Below are 21,155 nucleotides of genomic sequence, written 5' to 3' on the forward strand. Positions count from 1 at the left end.
GCAAGTTTAAAATCTGTAGTAGTGTGAATGTGGACAGAGCAGGAGAAATTGGCGCACACACAGCAGGGGAACAGCTGACGTTACTGAACCCCAATAACAAGGCAGCAAGTGTTGCCTGTGCAGACGGCACTTCTGAGTGCTAACTGGCAGTGTTGGAGCTCAGGGATAATACTGAAAACAGAGGAGCCAGAGGTGTAATTGGAGCAACTTTAAAATCTGTAGTAGTGTGAATGTGGACAGAGCAGGAGAAATTGCCGTACACACAGCAGGGGAACAGCTGAAGTTACTGAACCCAATAACACGGCAGCAAGTGTTGACTGTGCAGACGGAACTTCTGAGCGCCAACTGGCGGTGTTGGAGCTCAGGGATAATACTGAAAACAGAGGAGCCAGAGGTGTAATTGGAGCAACTTTAAAAGATGTAGTAGTGTGAATGTGGTCAGAGCAGGAGAAATTGCCATACACACAGCAGGGGAACAGCTGACGTTACTGAACCCCAATAACACGGCAGCAAGTGTTGACTGTGCAGACGGCACTTCTGAGCGCCAACTGGTGGTGTTGGAGCTCAGGGATAATACTGAAAACAGAGGAGCCAGAGGTGTAATTGGAGCAACTTTAAAATCTGTAGTAGTGTGAATGTGGACAGAGCAGGAGAAATTGCCGTACACATAACAGGGGAACAGCTGACGTTACTGAACCCCAATAACACGGCAGCAAGTGTTGACTGTGCAGACGGCACTTCTGAGCGCCAACTGGCGGTGTTGGAGCTCAGGGATAATACTGAAAACAGAGGAGCCAGAGGTGTAATTGGAGCAACTTTAAAATCTGTAGTAGTGTGAATGTGGACAGAGCAGGAGAAATTGCCATACACACAGCAGGGGAACAGCTGACGTTACTGAACCCCAATAACACGGCAGCAAGTGTTGACTGTGCAGACGGCACTTCTGAGCGCCAACTGGCGGTGTTGAGCTCAGGGTAAATACTAAAAACAGAGGAGCCAGAGGTGTAATTGGAGCAAGTTTTAAATCTGTAGTAGTGTGAATGTGGACAGAGCAGGAGAAATTGCCAGACACACAGCAGGGGAACAGCTGACGTTACTGAACCCCAATAACACTGGAGCAAGCGTTGACTGTGCAGACGGCACTTCTGAGCAGCAACTAGCGGTGTTGGAGCCCAGGGTAAATACTAAAAGCAGTGGAGCCAGAGGTGTAATTGGAGCAAGTTTTAAATCTGTAGTACAGTGGATGTGGACAGAGCAGGAGAATTTGCCGGACACACAGCTGGGGATCAGCTGACGTTACTGAACCCCAAGAACACTGGAGCAAGCATTGACTGTGCAGACAGCACTTCTGAGCAGCAACTAGCGGTGTTGGAGCCCAGGGTAAATACTAAAAGCAGAGGAGCCAGAGGTGTAATTGGAGCAAGTTTTATATCTGTAGTACAGTGGATGTGGACAGAGCAGGAGAATTTGCCGGACACAGAGCTGGGGATCAGCTGACGTTACTGAACCCCAATAACACTGGAGCAAGCGTTGACTGTGCAGACGGCACTTCTGGGCAGCAACTAGCGGTGTTGGAGCCCAGGGTAAATAGTAAAAGCAGAGGAGCCAGAGGTGTAATTGGAGCAAGTTTTAAATCTGTAGTATAGTGGATGTGGACAGAGCAGGAGAATTTGCCGGACACACAGCTGAGGATCAGCTGACGTTACTGAACCCCAAGAACACTGGAGCAAGCATTGACTGTGCAAACAGCACTTCTGAGCAGCAACTAGCGGTGTTGGAGCCCAGGGTAAATACTAAAAGCAGAGGAGCCAGAGGTGTAATTGGAGCAAGTTTTATATCTGTAGTACAGTGGATGTGGACAGAGCAGGAGAATTTGCCGGACACAGAGCTGGGGATCAGCTGACGTTACTGAACCCTAATAACACTGGAGCAAGCGTTGACTGTGCAGACGGCACTTCTGGGCAGCAACTAGCGGTGTTGGAGCCCAGGGTAAATACTAAAAGCTGAGGAGCCAGAGGTGTAATTGGAGCAAGTTTTAAATCTGTAGTACAGTGGATGTGGACAGAGCAGGAGAATTTGCCGGACACACAGCTGGGGATCAGCTGACGTTACTGAACCCCAATAACACTGGAGCAAGCATTGACTGTGCAGACGGCACTTCTGAGCAGCAACTAGCGGTGTTGGAGCGCAGGGTAAATACTAAAAGCAGAGGAGCCAGAGGTGTAATTGGAGCAAGTTTTAAATCTGTAGTACAGTGGATGTGGACAGAGCAGGAGAATTTGCCAGACACACAGCTGGGGATCAGCTGACGTTACTGAACCCCAATAACACTGGAGCAAGCGTTGACTGTGCAGACGGCACTTCTGAGCAGCAACTAGCGGTTTTGGAACCCAGGGTAAATACTAAAAGCAGAGGAGCCAGAGGTGTAATTGGAGCAAGTTTTAAATCTGTAGTACAGTGGATGTGGACAGAGCAGGAGAATTTGCCGGACACAGAGCTGGGGATCAGCTGACGTTACTGAACCCCAATAACACTGGAGCAAGCGTTGACTGTGAAGATGGCACTTCTGAGCAGCAACTAGCGGTGTTGGAGCCAAGGGTAAATACTAAAAGCAGAGGAGCTAGAGGTGTAATTGGAGCAAGTTTTAAATCTGTAGTACAGTGGATGTGGACAGAGCATGAGAATTTGCTGGACACACAGCTGGGGATCAGCTGACGTTACTGAATCCCAATAACACTGGAGCAAGCGTTGACTGTGCAGACGGCACTTCTGAGCAGCAACTAGCGGTGTTGGAGCCCAGGGTAAATACTAAAAGCAGAGGAGCCAGAGGTGTAATTGGAGCAACTTTTAAATCTGTAGTACAGTGGATGTGGACAGAGCAGGAGAATTTGCCGGACACACAGCTGGGGATCAGCTGACGTTACTGAACCCCAATAACACGGCAGCAAGCATTGACTGTGCAGACGGCACTTCTGAGCAGCAACTGGCGGTGTTGGAGCTTACAGATTACAGTTCAGGTGGTAGAAACATGAACACAACAGGAGACCTGGATACTGTTGCCAACCAATTATTTATTCTGGAAGAGGACTGGCAAATTCATGCGAGATCCAGGCCTTGTTCATTTTCAGAAAAGTAAGCCGGTCAACGTTATCGGAGGATGGGCGCATGCGATGGTCTGTTAGTACACCACCTGCGGCACTAAAGACGCGTTCCGATAATACACTAGCAGCAGGGCAAGCCAGCACCTCCAATGCATACTGGCTAAGCTCTGGCCATGTATCCAGCTTAGAGACCGAAAACTTGAAAGGGGAAGAACCGTCTGGGAGTACACTGAGAGGGCAAGACATGTAGTTTGTCACCATCTGACGGAAACGTTGCCTCCTGCTGACTGGAGCCGTCTGTGATAGTGTATACATTTGTGGCGGCGGGGACACAAAACTTTGCCACATTTGGGCCATACTTGTGGCCAGATTGTCTTGCCTTGTGCTGAGGCGCTGCTTCTGCTCCCTCTTTGTGCAGAGCTTCCTCCACTGCCTCGACGCACTGAGCTGCTTTGTAAAGCACTAGCAGCCCTGCTCTCGGTTGGAATGGAGAACATGATGGAATGCACCAGTGCGTCTTGGTATTCCCGCATTTTACGCTCCCGGTTCAACGGTGTTATGAGGCTTTGTAAGTTGTCCCGGTAGCGAGGATCTAGGAGTGTGGACACCCAATAATCAGCCGTGTAGAGAATGTAGGCGATGCGGTGGTCGTTTCTCATGCACTGCAGCATGAAATCAACTATGTGCTGCAGACTGCCAACTGGCCAAGAAACGCTGTCCCCTGCTTGAGGCGTGATCTCTGCCTGCTCGGCATCACCCCACCCTCGCTCTAGATACTGACTACTAGAGCATTGTGTACCTCCCTCCTCTGGACAGATGTCTTCCTCCTCCATTGACTCCTCCTCATCCTCCTCACAAAGTGTCCCCTGCCTAGGCCTTTGTGAGGAACCACGTTGCGCAGACTGTACAGAAGCTGATGGCATTTGTGACTCCTCATCCTCCACCTCTTCCAAAACCTCCTCCCTTAGTGCTTGCAGTGTTTTTTCAAGCAGGCAGATAAGGGGGATAGTCATGCTGACCAGTGCATCATCTGCACTCGCCATCCACGTGGAATAATCGAAGGCACGCAAAACGTTTCAAATGTCCTTCATAGAGGCCCACTCAGTGGTGGTGAAGTGTGAACGGCGCGCACTGCGACTTGTTTGCGCCTGCTGCAGCTGGTACTCCATTACTGCTGCCTGCTGCTCACACAACCTCTCCAACATATGTAATGTTGAATTCCACCTGGTGGGTAGGTCACATATGATGCGATGTTCCGGAAGACGTAATCGGTGCTGCAGAGCTGCAATGCGCGATCTTGCGTTGCTGGAACGCCGCAAGTGAGCGCACTCTATGCGGACCTTGTGAAGCAGTGCATCAAGATCCGGATAGTCCCTCAAAAAACTCTGCACGACCAAGTTGAGCACATGTGCCAGACATGGGATGTGAGTGAGGTTGCCTAGGCCCAGAGCTGCCACCAGATTTCGGCCATTGTCACACACTACCATGCCTGGCTGGAGATTCGCTGGCACAAACCACACGTCGCTCTGCTGCTTGATGGCATGCCAGAGCTCCTGCGCTGTGTGGCTTCGATTCCCCAAAGAAATTAATTTTAATACGGCCTGTTGACATTTGGCCACGGCTGTGCTCATATTGGTCATCATAACAGGTAACCAACCGTTCACGGGTCGATGTGGAGGTAGACCGTGACGGCTCCTGCAGCGCTGATTCAGAGGAACTGGAGTATGAGGAGGAGTCAATGTGTACAGACTGGATTCCTGCAACCCTTGGAGTTGGCAGAACACGTACAGCGCCACTCTCAAGATCTGTACCCGGCTCCACAACATTTACCCAATGGGCAGTGAGGGAAAGGTATCGTCCCTGTCCATGCTTACTGGTCCACGCATCGGTGGTCAGGTAGACCTTGCTACTGACGGCGTTTTGTAGCGCATGTTTAATTTTTCCCTCCACATGCTGTTGCAGGGCAGGGACGGCTTGCCTGCTGAAATAAAAGCGGCTGGGCACGTTGTATTGTGGGACTGTCAATGCCATAAAGTTACGGAAGGTGTCAGTCTCCACCAGCCTGAATGATAGCATTTCAAGGGCCAGTAGTTTAGCAATGCCAGCATTCAGAGCCTGTGCTCGGGGGTGGTTTGCCGAGTATGGGCGCCTTTTCTCCAATGCCTGTGCTAACGATGGCTATAGACTGGCCTGGGAGTGTGAGGATGACAGGGAAAGTGGTGCTGTGGGTGGAATTACACTGTGTCTCTGTACAACAGTGCCAGAGTTTCTTCCATGGCGATCCTGTGAGGAAGCCGAACCAGCTGTGTGTGAGCTGGAGGAAGAGGCTACCACACGAGCTGAAGAGGTGGTAGGTGGCGCTGTAGGTTGGCCTAGGTCTTCAGTGTGTTTTTGTAACTCCACCACGTGCTTGGTCCGCACATGTTTCCACATATTTGTGGTATTGAGGTTGCTGACACTTTTCCCTCTTTTCACCTTCTGATTACACAGCTTGCATTTGACAAAGCAAATGTCATCTGCAACTGTGTCAAAAAAGGACCAGGCACTGCAAGTCTTGGGAGCGCCCGCTTTGGATTTTGGAAGAGCCATGCTCCTAAGGGTGCCGAAGTGGAGGCTACAGGCAACCAAGTCTGCCCCCTCCCTCTCCCTCCTTTTTGGGACGTTCGGGGAATCTCTTCCTCAGAGCTGCTCCCACCACCTTCCTGTCCCTCACGCCATGATGGGTCAAGGACCTCATCATCTACACCACCCTCTTCAAACAAATGCTTCTCCTGGGTAGTCTCGACAGCACAGTACGCACCAGAAAGTGGCACCTGAGTCTCATCATCAGATGCGTACTGAGGTGTGCTGCTGACCATAGGCACTGGCCCACCCGCCTCTTCAGATTCAGAGAGATAAAACGGTTGCGCATCACTGCATACTACCTCTTCTTCAAATTTTCGAATTACGCTTGGCTGGCCCCCTCTTTCCAAGCCAAGAGACTCAGAGAACAGAAGTAGAGATGGCTCCTGTCTAGGGCTCTCTGACTGCCTGGGCAATTTGGCAGGTGGTGAAGAGACAGATGGGTGCTCTTCAGTGCTCAGGACCTGAGAGGATCTGGAACTAATTGAAGTCGATGCGTTAGCTGCCATCCATCCGACAACGGCTTCAATTTGGTCCTCCCGCAGCAGTGGGGTACGGCTAGCTCCTACAAAGCTGCGCATAAAGGACTGTTTCCTGGTAAAACTGGGGGATGCTGAGTCACTGGTGCCCGCAGCAGGCACAGAATCCCAACGTCCTCTCCCTGCAGGCACAGAATCCTCACGTCCTCTCCCTGCAGAAATTCCACGCCCACGACCACGACCTCGACCACATGCCTTACTCCCTGCCTTCTTCATCTTGGTAGACTGACAAAGATAGGCAGAAAAGTACTAAGGGCTTAGTGTGCTTATTCCTGAACAGCTGCTAACAGGTATAAGAAACATTAATTTTATAAAGTGTGGACTAGACTTTAATATGAGCTAATGTGGCCTACACAACTGTAAAGTGGAGTGTTTGGTGAACTTTATTTAGGTTTTTTTTGTCACAAAAAGACACTGGATGTGCCCAAAGATGTAATACCGATAGTATCACAAACTTTTTGTAGCTATTACAATGCAGGAAGGTAACCTACAATGCAATAGATGAGGCTACAAAAAATAGGCTAATACTAATCTAGCTGGAGCTGCAGGGCACAATGCTGCAGAAAGGCTCCTCTATCTACTCCTATATAGTGTGTTTGGAACCAATTTAGCTGAATACGGATGGAACCACCACACTAATAGGAGAAATCAGGAAAAATTATCAATTAGCAAAAAAGGACAATGTATGAGGCAGTGACGCACGCTGAGCGGATTACAACCAGACGGGGTTGAAGCACACACTACAGGGTGAGCTGCACTCACACACAGAGACCTTGCAGACAGCGGTGAACAGCACAGAGAACTGTGCACTAGCACTGCAAGGCACAGCGATTTATAAAGTAGCTTGGGTAAAGCAGAATAGAGCAAATAGGTAGCTAAAACTGTCCCTCAGAACAACAGCGTCCTATCCCTAACTGAATTCACAGCAGAGTGAGCTCAAAATGGCGGCGGCGGCTTTTATAGTGCATCATGACATCATTTCAGCAGCCAATCACAGCCATGCCATTAGTTAACATGCCTACATGCCTAACATGATGTGCCCACACTTCTTAGGATCCTCATTGGCTGAATAAAATGAAACTGGCTCATTGCATTATGGGAACTTCCGATTCTGGTATACGATATTCTAAAAGTATCGGAATTCTGATACCGCGAATATCGGCCGATACCCGATATTTCAGTATCGGAATGCTCAACACTAGTGAGTATACAATATGTTGAGCAAGGAGGTGGGATGGGTGCAAACACAGTATGGGGAATGAGGGGACAGGATGGGTGCAGACTATGTCAGACCTGCATGGGAACTTTTTTTTTCTAAATTGTGAACTAGGGAAAGTGTGGGGGAGTATTTATTTAGATAAAGATTTTTGTGTGTGTGTTTTTTTCTTTTTTGATTACTGGGTTACTAATGGGGGTGTCTGATAGACAACTCTCTATTACTAACACCAGGGCTTGATGCTAGCTTTTGTTTTTGGACAATTCACAGATGTCATGTATCCCAACTACCATTACCCTGAGTGCCAAAGCACCAGGGCAATCAGGAAGAGCGAAGGCAATGTGATGCGCCTATTCTGGGGAGTCTGCTGGCTTGTATTTTTATGTTGGGATTGGCCAAATAACCATAGACCAGTCTGATAATATCAGCCCGCAGCTGTCTGCTTTACCTTTGCTGAATTGGGGGGGACCCCATGTTGTTTTTTTCATTTATTTAATCATAAAAAGCTCTCCAATAAGCTCCACAGGTTATTATTATATGTTGGCGGTTATGCAATTATATGTCTGTCTGTCAATCTATATCTGTCTGCCTATATCTCTATAGCTTTCATTGCTATGCAAAAATGCGGCAAAATTTTGAGGTTTTTGCCACTGCGTTATTCCTGACAAGAGATGCAGAAATGGTGCAGAAATTTCTGCATCCAAATACTTAATGTGTGCAGTGCACATACCCTAGGGGACACAGTGTGACAGGACACATATAGCAATCTATAACTTGTAAGATTACGTGATACATGGCTATGTTAATAAAGTGTTGTGCTATCTGACAAGTTAAGGGTTACTATGTTTTTATTTATGTTAGGAGCATAAAAGGGGTGGTCCAAATTTGTGATGAAAGTCTGCAGTCACTCTAAGGGCAGAGACACACTGCCGTATAACTCGTACGATGATCGCATCTCACTGAACGGACTGACCCTGGCCGGCACCTCTCCTGACCCGAGCATAACAGCATGATGGATTTCTATGCAGCTGTCAAGGTCAGGTCAGGAGAGGTGCTGGCCAGTACGAGGTTTATGATGCGCTAAGTGTCTAAGTGGCTGCAGACTTCTGAATTCTCACAGCAAGTACTGCACGCTGTCAGGATTCTCTGGTGCCGGTGGTGAGTGTTAGGTCACAAAACCTCAAGTTGCAATTTGCGGTTGCGTGGCCTCGCTCAATGAAAATGAATTGAGAGAGGCCGGACACAGCTAGTCTGAAAGTGACCCAAAGTATCCAAATCGCATACTTGCGCTCACTTGACTGTTCACTCTTGGCACTGGCCAGGAAGAATCCTAAAAGTGTGCAGTGCATGCACTGTGAGAATTCAGAAGCCTGTAGTCACCTAGAGTGACTACACACTTTCATCTCAAATCTGGACCAGCCCTTTAATTATAAAATAAAGCCCTGTAGCCAATCCTAACAGCATGTAATATACTCACTGTCAGGATTGAGCTCTGCTTGCTGGTTCCAGCAGTTATCACATGGCCACTTCACTCATGTCATTTTCATACTTACTGTCACGTAACAACTAGCTTTTCTTCCTGCTTCTCTCAGTTTTCCACCGATCGTTGAGATACTATACTACTGTATATTATATATTATGTGACACCATATATTGATGCCTTTTGCTTTTGTTTACTGGACAGGGAAAAAAAAGTGTTCTTTTACCAATAGTGATGTAAAAAAACCCATCAGGAGCAGAATTCTGAAAAAGAGCAAAGGAGAAAGAAAAACAAGAGCGACAATTTTCATTTCAATGTCGTCATGGCTGAATGAAAAACAAGAAGATATAAGGCTATGTTCACACATCATGTTTTTTTCAGCTTTTTTTGCTGCAGATTTTTATGCAAATTCTCACCTGCCTTTTGCAGTATCAGCAAAGTCTATGAGAAACCAGAATTTTCTGCTCACATATGTTTTTTTGTGGCGTATTTTGTGCCTTGCAGCCTTTTTTGGAAAATAGAGCACGTCACTTCTTTCAGTGCTTTTTCAGTGCTTTTTCAGTGTTTTTCACCCATTGGAAGTAATGGGTAGTGAAAAAACGCTGAAAAAAACATGATGTGTGAACATAGCTATCAGGTTTTGCTGCGCTTTTAGTGAAAATAAGCAACTACAGCAGTATGTGAAACTCATTTATTTTTGTGATTTTACCATCTCGTCACTGAAATGGTTGTTTGTATTAGGAGAGTTTAATTAAATTAGTGATGTGTACAGTTTAAACATTGGCTGAGCTACATGTGAGATTGAACAATACCTGTGGTCCAGGGAAGTGTGAAATTGAACAATGCCCTGAGCAACTGAATGGCAGACCCCATAGTGTGAAAGTAAATAGTGTCATACAAACTCAATGCATTGCCAGTGTCTAAACTATTCCTGAACAATTCACCTCCCCCACTATCCCAAAACCAGAATGAGATTTTTTTTCACTGAACTTTATGTACATGGATAAAGAGACAAAAGGACAGTGAAAAAAAACGCACCAAAAACGCAGCAAACCCTCGGTTTTTGAAGTAGTTTCTTTCCTGCCAGAGATCAAGTTTTGCTGCAGATTTGTGACGCCAAAAAAACTATGATGTGTGAACATGCCCTAAAAGGTATGTGCATACGCATACCTATTTTTATCAGACATTGTGGGGTTTTTTGTAGTTATAATAATGTGACTCATGACTTGCAACTGTTTTTTCTTTTATGTTTGCTTTATTTTAGATGGAAGCAGAGGAAATGTTAATTGTTAATAGAAACTCTGTTCAGGAAAGTCATGAAGGTAAAACTATGGTGGAGCATGAACCAGACAGACTGCAGATGCCACTACAGATGAAACCACTGAAGATCACTTGTTTGATTTAGATGCCATGCAATGTTGTAGCAGCACAACACATTCTTTAGAAGACGAGCTGAATGCTATTTCATTGTCTTCTTCTCATGGTGATTCTAATTTTGACATCGACTGTTATGACCCAGGAACACGGCCAAGCAAATTTTCAGATGACCAAAGGTGCTTTGTTACCAGCATGAGGACAAAAGTAATCTATGAACCCAATATCAGTAGTAGTTTAAGAGATGGAAGAAAACTCACAATAATAATAATAATCTTTTTATTTAGATAGCGCCAACATATTCCACAGCGCTTTACAATTCAGACAATTTACAGATTGGGGCTCACAATCTACATTCCCTATCAGTATGTCTTTGGAGTGTGGGAGGGAACTGGAGAACCCAGAAGAAACCCACGCAAACACGGGGAGAACATACAAACTCCTTGCAGATGTTGTCCTTGGTGGGATTTGACCCCAGGACCCCAGAGCTGCAAGGCTGCAGTGCTAACCACTGAGCCACCGTGCTGCACAATAGATTGTTCTTTTAAACAGCTGCCAAAAGGACAGAAAGTGCTCTGGTCTCGGCTAGAATATAGCCACTTAAAAAATGCTGTATACTGCATACCATGCAGAACATTTTCAAATTCAGAACAAAAACTGTAATTTTTATCAATGGAGGAAGGTTTGACACAATGGAAATAATTAAGAGAGCATTCCTGAACATGAAAATTCTTTACACCGCAAAATGTGTTTCTGTTCATGGAAAAGACTTGAGGTCTAATTAGGTAAGGGTGGCATCAACAAAGAACTTCAAGGCCAGATAGTGAAGGAAGAAAACGACTGGAAGGAAGTTCTTCGTGTAATTGTTGACTTAATCATGCACTTAACCAGACAAGGAAGTGCATTGAGAGGCTCACATCAAAGTCTTGATTTTGCAGACCCTAAAAGTGGAAAATTTCTAAATGCAATTGAAATTGTTTCTCCTTATAACGCCCCTCTGGGTGAACATTTGCAGCATCATAAGAAAGGACAAGTGAGATATTTCTCACCTAATATTCAAATACAATTTTTAGACATCATTGCAGGCAAAATAATGGAACACATACTCAATGATCTTGTGGAGGCTAAATATTTTTCTGTGATGTTTGACTGCACAACTGACATAAGTTATTTGAAACAAACGTCTGAAGTCATTAAAAATGTAAACATTACGAAGTATGGCCCTGAAATCGTTGAATGCTTAATAGACTTTTTTACTGTGAGTGAGAAGACTGGACTGAAGACTCTCACTGAAATAATTTAACAAAAAACACAAAAAAGATGGCTTAGATATTAAAAATTGCAGGGGTCAAACATATGACAATGGGGCAAATATGGCTGGAAAGTATAAAGGGGTTCAAGTACGATTGCTTCAAGAAAATAACCTAGCATATTTAGTACTCGGTGCTGTTCATTCCCTAAATCTGGAACAGTACAATGTCTTTATTTGTTCTGCCTCCGCTTTTAGATGGGAAGTTTTACAGAAACATGTACTGGTTACCCTCAAGTCACTAAGCAAAACCAGGTGGTCAGTGAAGCTAGAAGCTATTTATTTGCAGCTAAGGGAAATTACTGATGCTTTAAATCAGTGGTCCCCAACCTTTTTTGCACCAGGGACCGGCTTGAAGCAAGATCATTTTTCCATGGCCCAGCAAGGAGGGGGTGGGGTGGGCGGGGCTTTGGTCATATGGGGGCGGGGTAATGGAGGGATTTGGAGTTTAGTGCATACTTATCATATAGTGTAGACCAGGTCCCCGCCAGGAGCTATGCCAGGAGCCCCACATAATGTGCTGTGCCAGGAGCCGCATCACTGAGGCCCCATCACGCCCTGCAGCAGGACAGGGCAGCTGTCCTGACAGCTGCTGTTCAGCTGCATTTACTTCATCCCAGGGGCGGACACAGACTGTAGTGGGCCCCTGTGCAAGAAATTTTTGGGGGCCCCCCCCGCCCTTCATAAGGCAACAAAGTTATGTAAACATAACCCCCCCATGTGCATCTCTCACCCCCCCATGTGCAGCTCACCCCCGTGCATCTCTCATCCCCCTCCGTGCATCTCTCATCCCCCTCCGTGCATCTCTCATCCCCCTCCGTGCATCTCTCATCCCCCTCCGTGCATCTCTCATCCCCCTCCGTGCATCTCTCATCCCCCCAGTGCATCTCTCATCCACCCCCCGTGCATCTCTCATCCCCTCCGTGCATCTCTCATCCCCCCCGTGCATCTCTCACCCCCCCGTGCATCTCTCATCCACCCCCCGTGCATCTCTCATCCCCCCCGTGCATCTCTCACCCCCCCGTGCATCTCTCATCCACCCCCCGTGCATCTCTCATCCCCCCCGTGCATCTCTCACCCCCCCGTGCATCTCTCATCCACCCCCCGTGCATCTCTCATCCCCCCCGTGCATCTCTCACCCCCCCGTGCATCTCTCATCCACCCCCCGTGCATCTCTCATCCCCCCCGTGCATCTCTCACCCCCCCGTGCATCTCTCACCCCCCCGTGCATCTCTCACCCCCCCGTGCATCTCTCATCTCTCCCCTCCCTCCCATGTGCATCTCTCATCTCTCCCCTCCCCCCATGTGCATCTCTCATCTCTCCCCTCCCCCCATGTGCATCTCTCATCTCTCCCCTCCCCCCATGTGGATCTCTCATCTCTCCCCTCCCCCATGTGCATCTCTCATCTCTCCCCTCCCCCCCATGTGGATCTCTCATCTCTCCCCTCCCCCATGTGCATCTCTCATCTCTCCCCTCCCCCCATGTGGATCTCTCATCTCTCCCCTCCCCCATGTGCATCTCTCATCTCTCCCCTCCCCCCATGTGCATCTCCCATTCCCCCCACTCCTAGTTAATTGTATTTAAAAAAAAATAAAACTTGTTATACTTACCCCCATGCGATCCCTGCAGAATCCTGGCGCTCGTCCAAATCGCTGACACCAGGTTCTCCTGACTTCCGGCCATGTGACGGCGCCGTCACATGACCGGAAGTCAGGGGAATCATGAAGGTGCTGCCGCAGCAGCGCAGCGCTAAGATGTCCCGGACCCGGCGCTTAGCATGCGGCCGGGGGCCCCATGAGGAGAGAGACGCACAAGAGGGGGTTCCGAGGGGGCTCCTACCGGCCGGGCCCCATACTGGAGTCAGGGCAGTCATGCCCTGATGGCGGCCCTGCTGGAGGCTGGAGGGGCCCCCTCTCCCCGCGGACCGGCTGAAAAACCCCAACGGCCCGGTCCTGGTCCGCGGACCGGCGGTTGGGGACCTCTGCTTTAAATGATCTAAAAACCAATTCAGTAGCAACCATGGAGACAAAAGTCGAAGCTGCTTCTCTAATGCGCAATATTACAAAGTTTGATTTTGTTGCCATGTCTTGTTTTTGGTACAAAGTGCTAAGTCACATTGGTCGCATTAACAAACTTCTACAAAATGAAAACATCAGTATTGATATGTCTACAATGCATATTCATGGTCTCTTGATCCTGTCTAACAGCCGTGAGGTAATAGGAAAAACGATGATCCAGCTCCACAGACTCCAATAGTAAAAACAAATGTCTTTTATTTAGAATTTTTTAAAAATATCCAGATGGCGATAATGTAACTCCAGCTGGTAGAAGAACAATACTAGAAGGGAAACACAGGGGCACCAAGGAGGGGTGCGTTACCAGACGCGTTTCGAGTGAAGACCGCTCTTAAACTTGACTTATTCATACCAAGTTTAAGAGCGGTCTTTGCTCGAAACTCGTCTGGTAGCGCACCCCTCCTTGGTGCCCCTGTGTTTCCCTTCTAGTATTGTTCTTCTACCAGCTGGAGTTACATTATCGCCATCTGGATATTTAAAAAAAATTCTAAATAAAAGACATTTGTTCTTACTATTGGAGTCTGTGGAGCTGGATCATCGTTTTTCCTATTACCTGTCTACTGAGCGCAAGCAGCAGCAGTGCTGATCACGGATCCCGGAGACACCCAGCTGGTTCATGGAGGTGAGCTGTTTTTTTTTCTTTTCCCTTTCCATTTTGTAACAGCCATGACACTTGCAACCGCAGCGACAGTAATATACCAAAATACTTGGCGAGCACCCGAGCGTGCTCGCCAAAAGGGTTAATGAGACATACTCTCTCAACACTACTTATTATATATTATCCACTTGGACTTATTTATTATATTTATATATATATTTTATATACATTTTTGCTACTATACTGATGTTGTGAATTTTTGATTATTGTACATACTCAGGATAAACCATTACCAATTTTATATACCAATAACCCCATATATAAACATTTCTGGGAAATTGTATGTTCCGAGTAATCTCCTCTCACCTATCCCCCCTTTTTATGTTTGGATATTAATAAAAATTAAATTTTATATTAATTATTTTTAGTGTTTATTCATTGTTTTCTTGAGTAGGATTAGTTGATTATACAATGAATATTCAGTCACATATGTGATATACAGTGGAAGAAATAATTATTTGATCCCTTGCTGTTTTTATAAGTTTGCCCACTGACAAAGACATGAACAGTCTATAATTTTAAGGGTAGGTTAATTTTAACATTGAGAGATAGAATATCCAAAAAAAAAAAGAAAATGACATTGCATAAATTAGATACATTTAGTTGCATTTTGCAGTGAGAAATAAGTATTTGATCCCCTACAAACCATTATGAGTTCTGACTCCTAGAGACCAGTTAGACACTCCTAATCAACTAGTTACCTGCATTAAAGACAGCTGTCTTACATAGTCACCTGCATAAAAGACTCCTGTCCACAGACTCAATTAATCAGTCAGACTCTAACCTCTACAACATGGGCAAGACCAAAGAGCTTTCTAAGGCTGTCAGGGACAAGATCATAGACCTGCACAAAGCTGGAATGAGCTACAAAACCATAAGTAAGACGCTGGGTGAGAAGGAGACCTCAATCTGGGCCACCATGCAAAATCTCACCTCGTGAGGTATCCTTGATCATGAGGAAGGTGAGAGATCAGCCTAAAACTACACGGGGGAACTTTTTAATGATCTCAAGGCAGCTGGGACCACAGTCACAAAGAAAACCATTGGTAACACATTACGCCTTAAAGGTTTAAAATCCTGCAGTGCCTGCAAGGTCCCCCTGCCCAAGAAGGCACATGTGCAGGCCAGTTTGAAGTTTGCCAATGAACACCTGGATGATTCTGTGAGTTATTGGGAGAAGGTGCTGTGGTCAGATGAGACAAAAATTGAGCTCTTTGGCATTAACTCAACTCGCCATGTTTGGAGGAAGAGGAAGAGAAATGCTGCCTATGACCCAAAGAACACCGTCCCCACTGTGAAGCATGGAGGTGGAAACATTATGTTTTGGGGGGTGTTTTTCTGCTAAGGGCACAGGACTACTTCACCGCATCAATGGGAGAATGGATGGAGCCATGTACCGTAAAATCCTGAGTGACAACCTACTTCCCTCCGCCAGGACATTAAAAATGGGTCGTGGCTGGGTCTTCCAGCAAGACAATGACCCAAACCATACAGCTAAGGTAACAAATGAGTGGCTCAAAAAGAAGCACATTAAGGGCATGGAGTGGCCTAGCCAGTCTTCATACCATAATCCCATAGAAAATTCATGGACGGAGTTGAAGCTCCGAGTTGCCAAGTAACAGCCTCAAAATCTTAATGATTTAGAGAAGATCTGCAAAGAGGAGTTGACCAAAATTCCTCCTGACATGTGCGCAACCCTGGTTTTGCCACCAGGTATTAAGTGTTGTTTGCCAGAGGGATCAAATACTTATTTCTCACTGCAAAATGCAAATAAATGTATCTAATTTATACAGTGTGATTTTCTTGATTTTTTTTGAATATTCTATCTCTCAATGTTAAAATTAACCTACCCTTAACCGGTTCAGGACCGCCCACTGTACATAAACGTCGGCCGCCGACGTTTAAAAACGGTGGGTGGTCCCGCAGCGCTCAGGACCCCCAGGGTCCTGCTAGCGCTGCGGTACCAGTTCAGAGCGATAGCTCTGACATGTGGCATCATGGGGACCTGAATGGATCAGGTCCCCATGATGTTAACCTGTTCCTATCTTCTAGATGCCGCGATCCATAGCGATCGCGGCATTTAAAAGATAGTAACAGCTGGTGGTCGGCGATCGGGACCCCCCACATACCTCAGGAGCGGCGGGGATCCCGGTGCTGTGACCTCTGACATCATCGAGACCTGATTGGCTCAGGTCTCGATGATGTCAGCGTCACACCAGCCAATCAGAGAGATCACCAGGGAAGTTTGTTTTAGCAACAAACTTTCCCGGGCGATCTGCCTGATAAATACACTGTTTCTCCTCCGATCTCAGTGAGAGAGCAGAGGAGAAACAGTGTGACAAGAGCTGTGTCAGCCTTGCCACTGTGAAAGTAAAAAAATAAAAATAAAGAAGAAAGTAAGAGTTAGGGTTAGTCAGTCCTGTCAGATCTATCAGTCAGTCAGTCCTGTCAGATCTATCAGTCAGTCAGTCCTGTCAGATCAGTCAGTCAGTCCTGTCAGATCAGTCAGTCAGTCAGTCCTGTCAGATCAGTCAGTCAGTCAGTCCTGTCAGATCAGTCAGTCCGTCAGATCTGTCAGTCAGTCAGTCAGTCCTGTCAGATCTGTCAGTCTTGTCAGTCCTGTCAGATCTGTCAGTCAGTCAGTCCTGTCAGATCTGTCAGTCAGTCAGTCCTGTCAGATCTGTCAGTCAGTCAGTCCTGTCAGATCAGTCAGTCCTGTCAGATCAGTCCAGTCAGTCAGTCCTGTCAGATCAGTCCAGTCAGTCAGTCCTGTCAGATCTGTCAGTCAGTCAGTCCTGTCAGATCTGTCAGTCAGTCAGTCCTGTCAGATCAGTCAGTCCTGTCAGATCAGTCAGTCCTGTCAGATCAGTCAGTCAGTCCTGTCAGATCTGTCAGTCAGTCAGTCCTGTCAGATCAGTCAGTCCTGTCAGATCAGTCAGTCAGTCAGTCCTGTCAGATCAGTCAGTCAGTCCTGTCAGATCTGTCAGTCAGTCAGTCCTGTCAGATCTGTCAGTCAGTCAGTCCTGTCAGATCTGTCAGTCAGTCAGTCAGTCCTGTCAGATCTGTCAGTCAGTCAGATCTGTCAGTCAGTCAGTCTTGTCAGTCCTGTCAGATCTGTCAGTCAGTCAGTCCTGTCAGATCTGTCAGTCAGTCAGTCCTGTCAGATCAGTCCAGTCAGTCAGTCCTGTCAGATCTGTCAGTCAGTCAGTCCTGTCAGATCAGTCAGTCCTGTCAGATCAGTCCAGTCAGTCAGTCCTGTCAGATCTGTCAGTCAGTCAGTCCTGTCAGATCTGTCAGTCAGTCAGTCCTGTCAGATCAGTCAGTCCTGTCAGATCAGTCCTGTCAGATCTGTCAGTCAGTCCTGTCAGATCAGTCAGTCCTGTCAGGTCAGTCAGTCCTGTCAGATCAGTCAGTCAGTCCTGTCAGATCAGTCAGTCCTGTCAGGTCAGTCAGTCCTGTCAGATCAGTCCGGTCAGTCCAGTCCGGTCAGTCCAGTCCGGTCAGTCCAGTCCGGTCAGTCCCGTCCGTTCAGTCCCGTCCGTTCAGTCCAGTCAAAAAATCTAAAAATAAAATGGCCCGTCAGACTTATACCGCAGAAGAGGTGTATGCCCTGCTGTGTTCTGACACTGATGACAGCGCAATCTCAGATGGAGATATGGATTTTGAGGGCTTTAGTAGCGGCGACACTGAGAGCTCAGAAATGAGCAGTGATTCTGTTCCATCCTCAAGCCCAAGGACCAGTACAGCAATAGGTGCAAATAGCGCTACTGGAGAAACGTCTCCAAATCAGGGAACACTGCCCAGTACAAGCGCTGTCCCTGCTACTAGTGAATTGGCGCACCCCAGTGTACAAGGGGCTTTGCCACATGATCTAGCATTTCCCAGATGGGAGGCTTCGGATTCGGCTGCTCCATTCAGCCCTGATTTCAACGCCACTCCTGGTATAAATGTGGAGGTGGAAGATTTTGGACCAATTCATTTTTTTAATTTGTTTTTTACAGACAGCTTGCTAGAGCATATTGTCGTGCAAACAAATTTATATGCATCCCAATTCATAAGCCAGAATCCCCGATCTTACTATGCTAGGGCAAATTTATGGACACCAACTAATGTCCCGGAAATAAAAAAATTTTTAGGACTTACATTTGCCATGGGGCTTGTAAAAAAACCGAGCATTCGATCCTACTGGTCCAACCACCCTGTTCAAGCCACCCCTATGTTTTCAGTCATTCTGCCTAGGACCCGTTATGAAATGCTCATGCGGTTTTGGCATTTTAACGACAATAGTCAATGCCTGCCCAGAAATGCCCCAGAACATGACAGGTTATATAAAATTAGACCCATCATTGAAAATTTGTCAGAAAAATTCTTAAGCCTCTACACCCCAACACAAAATATTTCTATAGATGAGTCCCTTGTAAAATTCAAAGGAAGACTGCACCTCAAGCAATTTATCCCATCTAAAAGGGCAAGGTTTGGAATAAAGCTCTATAAAATGTGCGAAAGTTCAACCGGATACACATCCGCTTTTCACATATATGAGGGGAAAGACAGCCAACTAAACCCACCAGGATGCCCTACTTATCTGGGGACATCTGGAAAAATTGTTTGGGAGTTGATAAGTCCATTTTTTCAAAAAGGCTACAATCTATATGTGGACAATTATTACACCAGCATACCCCTATTTAAAAGTCTGGTTGAGCACAACATCGGGGCTTGTGGGACCATCCGTAAAAACAGTCAGGGGTTTCCACAACCATTGGTCAACCAAAAGTTTCAAAAGGGGCAGTCAGGGGCTGTACGCAATGGAGAGCTGCTTGCCCTGAAATATAGGGATAAGAGGGATATTTTTGTCCTCAGCTCGATCCACACAGATGCCACAAGGGCCACTGTAGAACTAGGATCCACCACTCCGAAGCAAAAACCTGTGTCAGTCATTGACTACAACAAACACATGGGGGGTGTGGACCTTGCAGACCAGGTTCTACAGCCATACCAGGTATCAAGAAAGTCCTATACCTGGTATAAAAAGTTGGTTATTTATTTGTTTCAGGTGGCCACATACAATTCTTTTGTGTTGTACAAAAAAGCAGGAAATTCAGATCCTTTTCTTGATTATCAAGAAAAGGTAATTGAAAATCTTGTCTTTCAAAGTGTTAGCCCCGCTCATCCATTAGAATCTGAGGATGTGAAAAGACTCACTGAGCGACATTTTATTGCACTTATTCCAGCAACGGAAACAAGAAGGAACCCCCAGAAAAGATGTCGTGTATGTACTAAGAGAGGAATGAGGCGTGATACCCGCTACTATTGCCCACAATGCCCATCATTGCCAGCCTTATGCGTCACTGCCTGCTTTAAAATCTACCACACAGAACCACGTTTTTAAACTGTAAAAATGTATCCGAATTTGTCATTCAAACATTTGGTTCATTTAGTGAATGACATATTCGAGTAGAGCTCACTTAATTTCCAGGGGGGGTTCTCCAGAATCTAAACCTTCCATTGCGTGCTTGTTTCTGGAAATCATCCATCGAGTTAAAATGGTCACTAAACCCATAGATGAATTCCCAGAGGGGTGTCATTTCCAAAATGGGGTCACTTCAGGGGGGATTCTTTAGCTCTGGTACTCTGAAAAGTGCCAGAACAGCATAATCCCCCCTGAAGTGACCCCATTATGGAAATGACACCTCTGTGGGAATTCATCTATGGGTTTAGTGACCATTTACCTATCTACTTATTTTCCCATCACTAGATTAATTTATACAGAGGAGTAGATTGTAAAATTCGGTCACTTGTTGTGGGTTTCCTCTGTTTAGGCACCTCAGGGGCTCTCCAAATGCAACATGGCGTCCGCTATCCATTCCAGTCAAATTTCCATTCCAAAAGTCAAATGGCGCTCCTTACCTTCCGAGCTATGCCGTGCACCCAAACAGTGGCTTTGCACCACATATGGGGTATCAGCGTGCTCAGGAGAAATTGCACAACACATTTTGGGGTCCATTTTTTCTGGCTGCCCTTGTGAAAATTAAAAATTTGAGGCTAAAGTAGCAGTTTTGTGTTAAAAATTTGTTTTTTTATTTTCACCCTTCAACATTATAAAATTCTGTGAAGCCCCTGGGGGTTCAAGGTGCTCACCACACATCTAGATAAGTTCCTTGAGGGGTCTAGTTTCCAAAATGGGGTGACTTGTTGGGGGTTTCCTCTGTTTAGGCACCTCAGGGGCTCTCCAAATGCAACATGGCGTCCGCTATCGATTCCAGTCAAATTTCCATTCCAAAAGTCAAATGGCGCTCCTTACCTTCCGAGCCATGCCGTACGCCTAAACAGTGGCTTTGCACCACATATGGGGTATCAGCGTGCTCAGGAGAAATTGCACAACACATTTTGGGGTCCATTTTTTCTGGCTGCTCTTGTGAAAATTAAAAATTTGAGGCTAAAGTAGCAGTTTTGTGATAAAAATGTGCTTTTTTATTTTCACCCTTCAACATTATAAAATTCTGTGAAGCCCCTGGGGGTTCAAGGTGCTCACCACACATCTAGATAAGTTCCTTGAGGGGTCTAGTTTCCAAAATGGGGTGACTTGTTGGGGGTTTCCTCTGTTTAGGCACCTCAGGGGCTCTCCAAATGCAACATGGCGTCCGCTATCGATTCCAGTCAAATTTCCATTCCAAAAGTCAAATGGCGCTCCTTACTTTCCGAGCCATGCCGTGCGCCCAAACAGTGGCTTTGCACCACATATGGGGTATCAGCGTGCTCAGGAGAAATTGCACAACACAT

This window comes from Phyllobates terribilis, unplaced genomic scaffold (assembly GCF_046119375.1).
Source record: "Phyllobates terribilis strain yellow unplaced genomic scaffold, ASM4611937v1 Scaffold_4__5_contigs__length_816908805, whole genome shotgun sequence".
NCBI lineage: Eukaryota > Metazoa > Chordata > Amphibia > Anura > Dendrobatidae > Phyllobates > Phyllobates terribilis.